The 13,914-nt window shown below is 45.4% G+C and overlaps 1 long non-coding RNA gene across 1 annotated transcript; it reads left to right on the forward strand.

Moving 5' to 3' along the window:
• The first annotated feature begins 12,044 nt into the window (after nt 1-12,044).
• LOC306815454 lies at nt 12,045-13,242 on the forward strand. The gene is made up of 3 exons (XR_013777404.1): nt 12,045-12,222; nt 12,636-12,726; nt 13,123-13,242. It is a non-coding gene; the product is annotated as an uncharacterized lncRNA (long non-coding RNA).
• Nucleotides 13,243-13,914: the final 672 nt, after the last annotated feature.

Below are 13,914 nucleotides of genomic sequence, written 5' to 3' on the forward strand. Positions count from 1 at the left end.
TTCCCCCCGAAGTTCAGCCTTGTGCAGACTCTTGTCTGGTTCAGGAGTCAAGCTGTGTGGGCCCAGTAACAAACCGGCTGCCCAAAGCCAGTAGAAACTTTACAACCCATTTCAAAGACCCTAACAGCCATCCCTTCACCCATGAAGTGATTTGTAAAGACATCAGCACACATCTTTCCTCTCACATTGATGTTTCCTCTGCTGCTAACAGACTTTTAAAGCCAGCCTTTGGCCTGACCTCTCTGCTGTTGTAGTTCCATGGACAGAGGTTGTTGTCTTTTCCCCCTTCCATGGGCAGGCCGCTGTTCAGCCATCTCCAGGACAGCAGGGCTCCACCCCACAGCACTGTGATGAAGGAAGACAAAAACCATCACTCCAAATGTCCTCCATCCTCCTTCTTCCCAGGCATGTGGCTCTGCCAGTGGGGTTTGCTGCTGGTGTCCACAGGAAAAAGAAGAGCACTGTGATACTGTGGGGCTCAATGGAACCAAACATCCATTGTGACACTGCAGAGCCTCACAGAACCCAGAGTCCATGGTGACACAACAGGGCCTTGTGGAACCAAGGAGTCCAAAGGACTAAAACAGATCTTGCATGGCTCTGCCTTGGAAAGAGAAACCTCCTTGGCACACACTTAAGAAGGGTGTTTGTAATGGGGAAACTCAGGAGTTTTAGATTGCTTCAAAAAGAGAAAAGGAGGAAAACCCCTGTTTCCCTGAATGCTGCCAGATCTCCAAGCAAAGCAGATCCCAGGTGACTGAGGACAGACAGGATGGGGTTGGGCAATGTGGAGCAAGGTTGCCCACACTGGATCAGACCTCAAGGTAGAGCTTCTCTGAGCAGGCCAGATCTCCTGAAGAGAGACCCTCTATCAATACCAATCACAGAATGCTGCAATCAACTCTGCTCTGAAGAGAAACAGTAATAAAAGACACTCTTTAAAATAGGAATACTTATTTCTAAGATGATCTTTGAAATATTTCTCCATAACTCTAGAAAAAACTTTCCTAATCAACTGCACTGGACCAGAGGGAAAGAAAGGCAGAGCCATGGTTTGTCAGGACTGACTTGATCCCAGTGAGCCCCGTGGTGCATTTGGTGCTGAGCCCTTGAACCTCAGGGCCTGAGAAGAGATTGCACAAACCTTTCCAGGAGCCCCAGTTCACAAGAAAAACCCAAAGTGTCTCAAAGCATTAATGGGTCCCACTGAGGTCCATCCCCAACACAGGCTCCTCATGGACTCCTTGAAGGTGAGAATTGGAGGCCATGACTGCCCAAAAACCTCTCAGAGACTCAGAAAATGTTATAAATAAATATGTTCGATTTTGTCCAATTAATCAAAACAACAAGGTTAAGTTTAGCACCAATTTATTAATAACAGCAATTGTATATAAATGAATACAATCAAAATATATTTGTTACATACATTTAAGTAAATACAAAATCTGGCAGTGAGTAATTTAGTGTAATTGAGGTTTGGATCGAATAAAGCAGAAGCAAAACTGACTGGGGGTATGGGCAGGGCCCTTCCTCTCACACCGTACCAAACCAATTAAGCTAAAAATCTCACTTACATGCTGTTTACTAATACATATTAATACAGAAGCTTCTGGAAAGCTCCTTTTCGTTTCTATTCTCAAAATCCACATCCCTGTGTTGTGTTGCCATGCGTCACCAGTGGTCGGGGTCTCTCCTCCTTTCAGGGTCTTGTTTCCGATGAAGGCTCTGGGTCTTCCTCAGTGTTCACTGTGTGACCTTGCAGGCAGCGCAGGCGCACTGAGCTCAGGGTTATATAATTAAATATATTGTGTTGGTTTCACGTGCTTGCAGGGAGGGTTGGCTTCCCCTCAGGAAATAAAAAGCTCAATGTGGTCCGGGAATGGAGGGAGCTGTCCTGTCTCATGGGGCTTCTCCTGTGGGCTGCTGGCACCAGTCAGAGAGCTGATTTGGTGATGAACAGCTGGGGAAACCAATGAGAAGTTATTTCTCTTTCACAAATCACAGTGGCTGAAGCTCTGATGGGTCTTTCGGCTTCTGCCCTCTGGAGGAGCTGGGGGCTCTGGCCGGGGCCCGGCCCGGCTCCAGGCTCGCTCTGGGGCCCAGCCCAACCTGGCATCCCGGCCCGGCCCCGGCTCTGCGGGGTCTCAGCTCGGCCCCCCTGCCCGGCACTGGTTCTGGGGGAGCCCTTAGTCCGGCCCCGGCTTGGCTCGGCGGGGCCGCATGGACCCCCCGACACCGGCCGCATTCTTTCCTCTTAATGATCTGGATACAATTTTAACTTCTTTATCTCTGGATAAGATTCTCGATCTCCTGAACCCCCTTTATGAGAAGAAATAAAGCATGGAGTCCACAGAGGTCGGCAGAATGAAGATAAAGTTCCTGATGGGAAGAGATCAAAAAGATGCAACTGATAAGTAGCTGAAAACATTTTTTTTCGTGGGGCTATGAGGGGATTGTGACTTCACTAAAATTCCTTTAAACTGTAAAATATACTTGGGGAGGATGGGTGCTTGAGTTGAAGACTTTCCTTGCCTCGGGAAATTGAGCTCTCTGATTTGGGACTGGAATATGAACAGAGACATTTGATAGAGAAGATGATGAATAGGATTTTGTTTTTCAGCAGACTGCCTTTAAAAGTAGTACCCCATGTATGCATCATAACACATAACATGGCTCTGGAAGGACTGTGGAAAGGAGAGGAAAATTCATAGTTCTGTAGGTCCCCGGCGAATGCAGACTCTGAAGGTGAAGACACCCCCTAAGTCTGAAGCAGAAAAAGGAACTTTTCTCTCTTAAGTGAACGGAAATGATTATTTGAGTGGATAACAGACTGAAGTGTTCTCTTTATGTGGTTGGTAAAAAATGTGGAGTGAAGGGAGGAGGGAATAATCTAGGAATCTTATTCTGAATAATTTTTTCTTGTGTTATTAATAAATTTCTTCTTGTACTTTCTTTTTAATATTTGAGTGTGCGTTGTCTTTACTCCTAAATCCTATCTCTAAAGAAAATTAAATATTTTAAATTGGCAAAGCCTTTAGTCACACCGTGACAGTCACCCATTGTCAAGAGAGCTCCAAGGCCCCAGCACCCACTGGCTTCTTGTTCTCATAATTCAGTAGTAGTGTACAGGATTTTTGTAGTTGTTTTTTGTGGGTCCAAATTCTCATCATTGATACAATTGTATTCTGTTTTAACCACAGGTTTCAAGCTAGGGCAGCAATGTTCCCCACTATTTTTCATCAGAGTTAGTTCTTTTTGAGGATATAATTGATTAGTTTCTTTCTCTTCTGTTTCTTTTGGAAAATCAGTGTGTTTTAAAGTGTTGGTGTGTTCTTGTCTTAGGGCAGCTCTTAAAGAATGAATCTCATCTCTCAAAGCATGATTCTCATTCCTTTTTTCATCTCATTGTTCTTGCAAAATTTCAACTAAATTCTGTACGGAGTCAATAATTGTTCTTTCTTCACTTCTTCGCATAAAGCGAGTTTCTACAGCAGCTGTAAGACGGGCCCCCAAAACTGAGCAGAGACTGGTCTTATTTCTGCCCAGTTTGAATTTTGTTTCATGTTGCAAAGAATGTATCCTATCAATCACATTTTCTAAATTAAACTATTTACTGTGCACCAAATCTTCTCCCCCTTGGGAGGGTCTGGCATTACCAAAGCGAAAAATGCAGCTTTATCTTTTACTTTATGATTTTCAGTAATTTTGAAAGAAGGAAAGTAAAGCCACTCAAGGGAGATAAGCACTTAGTTACACACACAGCTCTTCTCATCCTTTTCCACTCAGGTTTCCTACCCTTTTCTTCCCTCTCACTTCTCTCCTACTTCCACTCACATTTCTCACACTTGGCACCTCATATTTTCTTTACCCCCCTCACATTTTTTCACCCTCTGGTTCCTTCCTGTGACTGTTTCTCTTCAGTAGTTGATGGGCTTCTTTTCTTATATTCCTGCAATCCCCCCCTCAAAATAATGGGTGCCAGAGCTTCAGCCCAAGACGCCCTTGCTTGTGCATCTGCTGAACACAAAGTCTGTGCTCAACTTGAAGAACCTCATTAAAAACAACCTAAACCACAATGGACTTCCTGCTGCAGTTTTGGTTTGTACTTCAATTTTACAGTCTTCATAGTGTTTTAAATAGTAGGTGTCTGAGGGATACATATTCCATGTGAGCACCCACGGCACAGTCGGCTTCAAGCAGATCCCATCTCCATCTTCATCACCTCACAGTCACTACGACTGCAGCATGGAGGAAACAGGCTGTGATGCCTCTTTATGCTCAATGAAATCCACCTGCACGGTAAATGCTTTAGGTCCTCTTTTGGGGAAAAAGAAAAAAAAGGAGAGAAAAAACCCAACCAAACTGAAAAAAAAAGTGGGGTTTATTTTAAAATCTTTAAACCCTGGAGTTTTTTTCCTATTTTCACCTATTTGAATTGCCTTGACATCAGAACACTGCCAGCCGACGTTACAAACTGCCTGGTGTATGTTTGTGTGCACAGACCAAAGGTGCCACACTGTGTCTGTCCCCGGGTGTCTGTTCATGTCCATTTAAAGAGAGGGCTGAGAGGGGGGCTCTGCCCACCCCGCGCTGCTCCGGGGCCGAGGCTGGGCCAGCAGGAGCTGCAGAGCTCACTGGAGGGACAGCCTCAGCCCTGGCCGCCATCTTGTGTGTGGCTGACTCAGCCCCGGCCGCCATCTTGTGTGTGGCTGCCGCAGCCCCATCACAATTTTGTGCCTCCACCACGTCCAACTCTGAAGGGAATGGTTTGCTCTTTTGACAGCAGTCAGGGTCAGCACCAAGGCACCCACACCCATTTACAGATTGTCATTTACTGAAGTGAATGCAGCAAAGAAATACAAAAGGATAACCTGTGCAATGCACTGCATTATTACTACAAAAATGGCCTGTAGGGACTAAGAAAGATACAACACCAATTACCCGAATACTTGGCCATTGTCCAGACACATCACCTGGGGAGCCCCTGTCACAATAAAGGATTGGAGAGGCACTCCCAGAAAATGGAAATTCCTTTGTAATTTGCCAACCCAGAGGCAAAGCCATCAACTTTGCTGTGAGAGGGCCCAGATTTTATACCCTTGAATAAACAAGTCACCATAACTTCTAGTGTGGGAACATCTGGTTTCATTCTCCTCTAATCCAGGGCTCAGGGAGGCACTAAGAGAGTTTACTTTCACCATATAACTTCAAACACAACCAGATAGAGATATCTAATTCTGTGGCATTGTCAGGCTTCAAAATGTAGGAAGGTAAACGCCTCTTTCACTAAAAGTAGATTCATATATATATACTGGTAATGATCATGCATATTTTGTTAATGAGTGAATATAAATATAATATTTGGTTAGAAAGTTTATCTGGAAGTCAGCTTTGGCTTAGAGCTTGTTGTTGAGGCCTTAGTACTTCCCTGGAATTGTCCTTTCCCAGGCAGTGATCCTGTCCCCTCAGCTGCAATGGAATCAGCTGTTCCCACAGGGATTGCTCAGGCTCAGCTTGTGCTGAGTTCCTTGTGAGTGGAGTCATCAGTATCTTGGACAAACAGATTCTCTGTCACAGTGTCCAAAAGTTTTCCCTGGGATCCACCAGGGTAAGAGGAAAGCTCTCTGAAGCTGTGACATGGGAATTGTCCTGCTGGGTGGCCGTGGCTGAGTCTGAAGCACAGCAGCTCTCTGGCCGTGTGGTGCTGCTGGCAGAGCTGGCTGCTGCCCACTCAAGGCTCAGGCAGGCACTGAGCTGCCTTGCTGCGCTGCCAAAACCATCTCAGTGCTCGGGGGCACCTCCCGCCCCTGGTCCCAGTGGGTCCCGCTGGCAGTGTCAGAGCAGTGGCTCGTCGGGGTCGGTGCTGCCCCTGCTCTCCACTCGCCCTGGCCCCGGCAGTGCTGGCCCTGCAGCCATGCACACACAGGGAATGGGAACTGCTGCCTGATGCTTTTGGAGCTGTGCCACTCCTGCTGCTGCTGCTGCTGAAGGCACCTTGAACGGACTAGTGGGACTGTGGGCTGTATTGGCCTGTGATAGCAAGGTCATGAAGGCAGAGGTGCAGATGGTCCTGTCAGTCCTTTATCTGTCTGTTTCTGGAACCCAAAGAATCCCTCTTGATCCTGTGAGGCACTGAGTTTTCAAAGTAATTGTTCCTTTGTTGTTGTTATTTTCCCTTTGGGCAGCATCCATATTTGAAGCCAGCTGAGCCTCTCTCCAGACTGGCATCTCTGATCCCTGCAGTGAATCCATGGAGGCAGTTCAAGAGGTGGTGATGCTCATTTCAGGATGACACTCTAGTTCAAGCTCTGAGTGGGTCTCAGAATAAAAACTGTATCAAACCTCAACTCCATTGGGAGGTTCCCTTCCTTGTAGTCCTGTGAATAAATGCTACCTTGCCTTTGAGCGTTTTTTTTTTCAAATGGAAAGTTCCATTAATAGTGGTTTTGGTATGATTAGGAATGGGGAAGTATCTCCTTTTGATGCCCAAATAGTTTTTCCTATTTTTTTCCCTTCATATATATTCATAGATTTGTAGACTACTGTTGTATGGTTACACAGTTCCGGGGTAACTTCAGTACTTTTCCTCTTCTGATAGGCAGAAGGACAAAACACATGCCAAAGGCTCCTATCCTATGTTAGCTCCTCTGTGAACCAGGGTTAAAACATGTTCTCAAGGTACTTTCTCATAAAGTAGATATAGCCTGTACAACTAGTACAGCTAGTAGCAAGAAAGAGGGGCTCCAGAAGAGGTGGAAAGAAAAGGAGGAAATTTCCTCATTATTGTGCTTCTACTTGGGAGTTCTTGTCAATCATGCTAATTTTCCAGACTTATAAAACCACTTTCACCCTATGTGGGATGGTCATTTTTCCATATCTGCCTCTAGAGTCTTCCAGTTAGAAATCAGAATTGATATTACCTCCTCTATTAATATTGACTCAAAAGTGTGTTGTTTTGTGTATTAATGTTTCTCAATCATATGAATGTGACAGACTGACCAGCCAACAGCAGGATCGACCCACCAGGGGAATTTCTCCTGCTTTGTGACTCAGGAGAACTTCCCAGGCTATTTTGTGTTTGCTGTAGGGAAGGTTGGGCTGATTTGCATAAATTCACAGGATCGACCAGTGCTGGGAGGGCTGCACCTTGCTGCCTAAGTGAGAGGTGTTAAGCTGCTCCTTCACCTTGGAGGCAGACAAGTACAGCACTTTTGTGCAGAAACACTTAATTAGCCCTGGTTTGCACAGCTGCAGCAACTGGGGTTGCCGGAGTGCCCCTTCCTGCATTGGAAATGAGCTGAGTCAGTCATGGGACAGGGCAGGGCATGCCCAGGTGTGCCCATTGGGAATTCCATCTGTCCCGGGTGTGTCCCATGTGGCTCCTCAGTGACATCCCACCCAGCCTGGAACATGGAACTCCCCGTTTCCAAGGACACATGGCCATTGTCACCAGCACACGGCAGGACGGGTCAGACCCTTCCGCGGCTGCAGCGAGAGCGGAGGTGTCAGAGCCTTTAGCGAGTGCTGCTCCACACTTGTTGGAGCTCACACCTGCTGCTCAAGAGGCTGATCCACACCTGAGTGGAGGTAAATATTTACAGTTCTGTGCCAAAATGGGGGGGCTCAATGATAAATTCACAAAGCCAGCACCACAAGTACCTGAACATTTTACTATTTATTCATTTTATCCAACAAAGCTATTCATGTTAATTGCCTGTAGGTTACGGTATTCTCTTCATAATCAGCATTCTGTCTGCTGTTAGGTACAGATCTTCTCACTTCTCATGCTAATTACTCTGCATGCTCAGTCTCTTTCTTTTATAGTGAGACATTTCTTGGGTGGGTGGCCATGGTCTGCTCCTGCTGGAACAACCTTTTACCCAACAGAGCTGATTCAACACAGTTGCTGCATTGGCTTTATTCATTTTTGGGGTTCTGCCAAATGTCCTTGTGCAATTCCGAATTCTTTGTGTCCACCATCCGAGGTGCATTCATCTTCCCAAGCCTTGCTAACCTCCCCTAGATCTGAGGCCACTGAAGCCTATCAAGCCCTACACATGAATAAGGCAATTCAGCCAACAAGTAACCTGCCTTTCCAAGGCCAGGCCATCACTTGGAGCTTGTTGGCTGTTCTCGTTTCATGGAGAAAATGTCTGTTTCTGTTAATGAGCATTGAAAGCCAGAAAGGCCAAACAACAAAGAACACATATTTTCCTAGCACATATTGCCCATGTTGCAGATGTTGCTGCGGGATCAGTGTGTGTGTGGCAGCGGATCAGCCGAGGCAGGGCGGGATGGCGGAGCTGCGGGCCTGGGCACGATCCACTGTGCTCCGCAGGGCCCAGCCCGCTCTGCATCCCGCATAGCCCCCACGGCCGCTGCCATGCCCCTCAGGGGGACCCAGAGGGGCAGCACCAGCAGCTGAGGGGCTGTGCCGGGCTCTGGGGTCGGCTCTGGGTCAGGGCTTGGCCATGGTGCTGGTGCCAGGTGCTGCTGACCCTGCGGGACCAGCTGGGCAGGGCTGGGCCCCACTGGTGCCCCACGGCCCCTTTGAGGCAGCCCCGGGGGAAGCGACTCCCAGGGATGACACTGAGGAGCTGCCAGTGCAAGGGGGAGATTCCCCCTGCTCTGACACCACTCAATTCATGCTCTGGGAATGGCTCTTGCTCAAAATGAGTGCACTCCTCATTGCTCCATATTTAGACCAGGGTCACCAAGAATGTAAGGATAAATGAAACCCAGGAGCAGTTATTTTTTTAGTATTGGAAGTAGATATTATTTTATTGCCAGCTCTGCTGCGTAGGGGAGAGCTCCAGCCACATACATGCCACTTTCTAAGCATTTACACTTACTGATATATTTTCAGTAAACACAGAAATTCCTGTCCATTGGTTCTAAATGATACACACTCCTCATTTACTACTTATTGTTCTCTCTTGTATTGGATGTTGATTTCTCCCTTCTCATGCAAATTAGTCCCTTTTTTTCAGTCTGTTTTTAGTTTTTTCCCCCACAAAAGTTCTTTTGACCTGTGAGGCTGAAATGTCTTTATTAGTTTCTTCTTTATGTTCTGGCCATTCCAATGTGTTCTTGGAGGGCTTGAAGTTTAGATTCAAGGTATCCAGATTTTGAAGCCTTCAGGCTTTGTTTATCGAATGTTATCAGGGTTAGTTTAGAAAAATGAAAAACTTTGGGGATCTAACAATCCAACTCTGACAATAGATTGCCAAAAGACACCTAGCTACTTGCTTTGTAAGGCAGAAAATTACAATGGTTAAGATGAACACACTGCCTATGATTAATTAAACAATTAATTGCAAAGTTATTTAAATTCAGTAACCAGGAGAAAATGTAGGCTAAACAAGCAATGAGAAGCTGCATAATAATCCAAGTTGATGTGTTTGGCACCTTACGTGATTTGTTCCCATTCTTTTATAAATGCACGGATGCTCTTAGAGCAAACTCATTCATGAAGCTGACATAAAAGGATGCAAAGTTCAGGTGACTCCCAGTTCCCCTTCATGCCCAGTCCCTGTCCTAAGCTCTGCCACTGCTGATGACTGAAACAGAAACATAAGTGGAATTGTGCTGAGGCAGCATTTCGTGAAAATGACACCCTCACAAGCACAAGTCAGAAGTGACATTCTCACAAGCAAAAAATTGAGGGATTTCTAGAAGACTGTTGAATATTTCTTTTGCGATCTTTGCAAGTGAATACATTACATTAAAAGTTCAGGCAAATTTCAGATGAATACCTTTTTAGCTTCCCTGCCAGCCACTTTTGTTTTCAGAATGAAGCAGTTGGATGGCAGTAGGTTGTTTTTGTTAAAAAGTATGCTTATGCCAGTAGACATTGTAGCGATGTTTGAGCTCCAAGGTGGCACATTCTAGACTAAATAATGAGTTCAGGACACAATCCAAATTTTGTTACATCTGAGTAACCTGAGGTAAACTGTTTCCATTTTACACCTATGCAAACAATTGTATCTAGAGCTGAGGAAAGCACAAAGGGTTTTGGTGCCTGTTCGAGTCAAAATTCAGCTTTTGCAGTTGAAATTCTTCTTGGAGCTCACTGCAGCATGTGCTTCCTTAGTACCAGATAAATCCCAGCCTGGAGTGCTGCCCAAACCTTGTGATCTTTTTGGGACCCACTCTCACCTGGTTTGTCAGCTGAGCTCTGGCCAATTCAGTGGTACTCAGGCATTGGATTTCAACAGAAACCCTTGCCTATAAATTCCAGCAATTGGGAAAGAATGGCTTTCTCCTTGAACTCTTGGCTGCATTGGAGGCTCAGTGATGGGCACTCACTGAAAGTGCAGCTCTTGCTCTGCCTTAGCTTAGTGAAGAGAATTTTAAGGTGAGAGTGTTGTGTCTTTTTGGAGAGACAAAACTAAACTCTCAAATTTCTCATTAGGGATGTGCAGTTTCATATGTGAATTATGATTTCTGTGATTCTTGGTGAGAGTTTGCATAGATCCTAGGGGAATACTTCACATTCAGCAATTGGGATTGAAGAGTGGCAGTAGTGAGACAATTGTGGAACTGGGGCTGGCAAATTTTGCTTTGGCCTGGCACAGAGGAACTCAGGTGAGACAGGTCTGGTTGCTGGTAGGGTAGAGGGTGCCCTTGCAACATGCTCCACGTAGTGCCAGTCAGGGATTGAGCTTTGTTACAGAATCAGAGAATATTCTGACTTCACAGTGATCCACAAGGATATGCAAGTTCAGCTCTGTCTCAAAGAATTCCATCATAATTTTAAATCAGCTTGCTTGCCTTCTCCCAAACTCCCCTTATGACATTTCTTTTTCTGTTTTCATTTCCTTTGGAAAACAAGTAGACATCATAAGAGCCCAACCAAACATTTCACATTGTGTACGTGAGAAGAAGGAAACAGCCATGAAGCCTGCAGAGAGTGAAGAGAGTCCTTGCACTGCTGTTTATCGCCGACCCTACAGGGACAGGGTGATTCATTTGCTTGCTCTGAGGACGTACAAGAAGCCAGAGTTACTTGCCCGCTTGCAGAGAGATGGAGTCATGCAAAAGGACAAGGGAACCCTTGGCAAGATCCTCCAGCAGGTGAGATTGTGCAGTTTGGCTCCAGCAATTTTCTTCTGCCACGTTGTTCTTTTATCCTTCATTTTTACTTGTTCCTCCACTGTTTAAATAAGAAACTTTCCTTTTAAAATATTTCCTGTTCAACATGGCTGTTGTTGAATTATGCAAACATTCATAGATCATCAGAATATTTCCTCTTTTGCTATGAGCAACGTCCGAGGGGATAATTCAGATGGACACAGTTTTGGATGCACAGAGTTGCTTCTTAAATGGATTCACATACTTGCTTCCCTTTCCAACACAATCTTAGTTATGGTTTTAAGACATGAATTCTTGATTCTGGGTATATTTGTTACTTTGCATTTTTTATAACGAGAGACAGACATCAACAGAGACCACCAGAGCAATGTCAGTGTTTATTATGTTTTCAAAGAAAGTAAAAGGGCAGATTTTGAGAGATGATGGTGGTGTGTTGTTGAGTTATTTAATGTGTTATAGCGATCAAATTGATGGAGATTTTCCTGTCTCCATCCCATCAGGAACTCTCAGCAGTGTCAGGTGATGAAGTCTAAACCAGCACACTTCATATCAGTGGTCTTGAGGTTTTGCTACGTCAATTTACCTTTTTGAGTAGATTTTGTATTTGTTTTGAGAAAGATATGAACCTCATTTACTGTCAAAGGAATAGAACAAGACAAGAGCACGACTTTCTCATAGAAGGACTCGGCAGGAATGAACCCTGGCTCTGCCACATGAAGAGGGAGGGACACTGGGCCTGACCAGCTCTGCTTACACATTGTGGCACTAAATGTTGTTTTGAAAGGAAGACTTATGAAATATGAATACTCACTTGTTTCCAATCAGTGATACTTTGATTCAGCTTAAAACTCATGTGATAGAGGAATAAATCCTCTCTGTGTCAAAGAATATTGTTCAGTTCCAGTTGGGTGAACACCAAGAGGTGTTCAGAACTAGCTGGATTTCTGTAGTTTGCATTTAGCAACCATAATAAAGGTTTGTTTTCTGAAATGTCTGCCTGTAGGTAGCCAACCTGAATCTAAAGGATAATTCCTTCAGTCTGAAGGAACATCTGTTTCAGACCCTTCAGACTGATTGGCCTGGCTACACTGAAATGGATAGGGAGAAGTTGAAGGTGATACTTGCTAGGTAAGTTCAGTCTTTAGAGGAAGGAGAAGAGACTCTTCAGAACAAACACCCTGGGAGATGAAGCCTCACTTGTTAGAATATACTGAGTCAGCAGCAACCCATCAGGGTCCTGCAGTCCAACTCCCTGGCCCTGCACAGGACACCACAAGAATCACACCCTGTGCCCAAGACTGTTGTCCAAATGCTTCTTGAGCTCCTGCTACAGTGACCAGGGGCCACGAGAGCCTGTTCCAGAGCTTGGGCACTCTCTGGGGCAAGAATGTTTTCCTGATATCCAGCCTAAAGCTCCCTGAAATCAGCTTCATGCGGTTTCCTTGGCTCCTGACACTGAATGTCTGTATAACCTGAAACAAAAGAACTATGACTGTTGATATTGAGGCCTTGGAACATGAAATGGTTTACCACCCTCACAGCAAATCAACTCCATCTCAGAACCCCACCAGCACCAGGCAAGCACTATCTCCAGGACCTTCTGACACAGACGCTCCAGCAAGACCTGCTCAGGTACTTGGTGCATTTTTATCATTCTCTATTGTGTGTTAAGGTTTGGCCCTCTGCTGATGGTGTAAAAGCTGTGATGTGACCAGGCCAAAGCATGTTGTGCCTCAGGCATTCTGACTGCTTTGTCAGGAAGGTTGTGATCAGAAGAGAGGATCCTGCAGGGATGCAGCAGCACTGTCCTGAGCCAACTTTCTGCTCTGCCTGGAGACTTGAGCTCAGTCCCTGATCTCAACTCATTCCCTGCAGAAGGGCTCAAAGGGCTGGCTCTGCATGCATGACAAAACTGGGTCAAAAGACTACTGTACATAAGAGCCTGCTGTACATAAAAGGGTGGGGCAGATGGGGCCCTCTGGCTTCCTTTTCCCTCTCTCTTGCTTTCATTCTCATTGTTTACTCCAGATCTACACTATCCATGTGACAGGACCAGCACAGGTTCTAGAGAAGTGTGATATTCCCTCACTCCCTTCTCTGCCTTAATTTCTCTCCTCCTTTGCCCTGCCTGGGAACAGCATGGCTGTCCTGTTCTACTCAATCCTTAGTCCTGGATTTGCTGTGGGAGTGAGGAGCTTGTGCCCGTGTGCTGTGCCATGTGAGCCAGCACCTTTGAGAAGGTCCTTGGGAAGAGCTGAGAGATGGAAGTGAACTGAAGAAAATGGAAGAGCTCATAAGTCACCACTTGTGAAAGTCTCTTGTATAAAGTAAAGAATATTTTAGCCATCAGCTTTTGAGTTTAAAGAGTGGAGTGGCTGTTGGAGTGAAGGCAACTGCACCTAAAAGCACAAGATTATCCTGACATGTGACTGATGTGTTTTTTCATCATCCTGATGAGAATTCTCAACCAACCAGCACACCCTGTACTCCTGGGTTGTGTCAGTGATGCACTGATCTTGTCTTTAACAGGCAGACAGCTAAAACAGACTCTTTAGTAAATCATGTGTATATGTGACATCAAGAGCTGTGTACAAGCATGAATTGGGAGCTAGAAAAAAACAACTGGACCTCCCCATTTTGGGGAAGCCTTAGACACAGCTGCTGAAGGGAGTGTCTTTCTCCCAAAGCCTTTTAGCTACAAACTTGAAGTCTTGATGGGAAAGTAGAAATGACATAGAACATGCACGATCTTTTTATTTAAGGAAAATTTGTTTTGAACCATTGGCACTTCAGAAATGCTGCTTTTTTACAAATGGGAAC

The sequence above is a fragment of the Erithacus rubecula genome (genome assembly GCF_903797595.1).
Source record: "Erithacus rubecula genome assembly, contig: scaffold_135_arrow_ctg1, whole genome shotgun sequence".
NCBI classification, from domain to species: Eukaryota; Metazoa; Chordata; class Aves; order Passeriformes; family Muscicapidae; genus Erithacus; species Erithacus rubecula.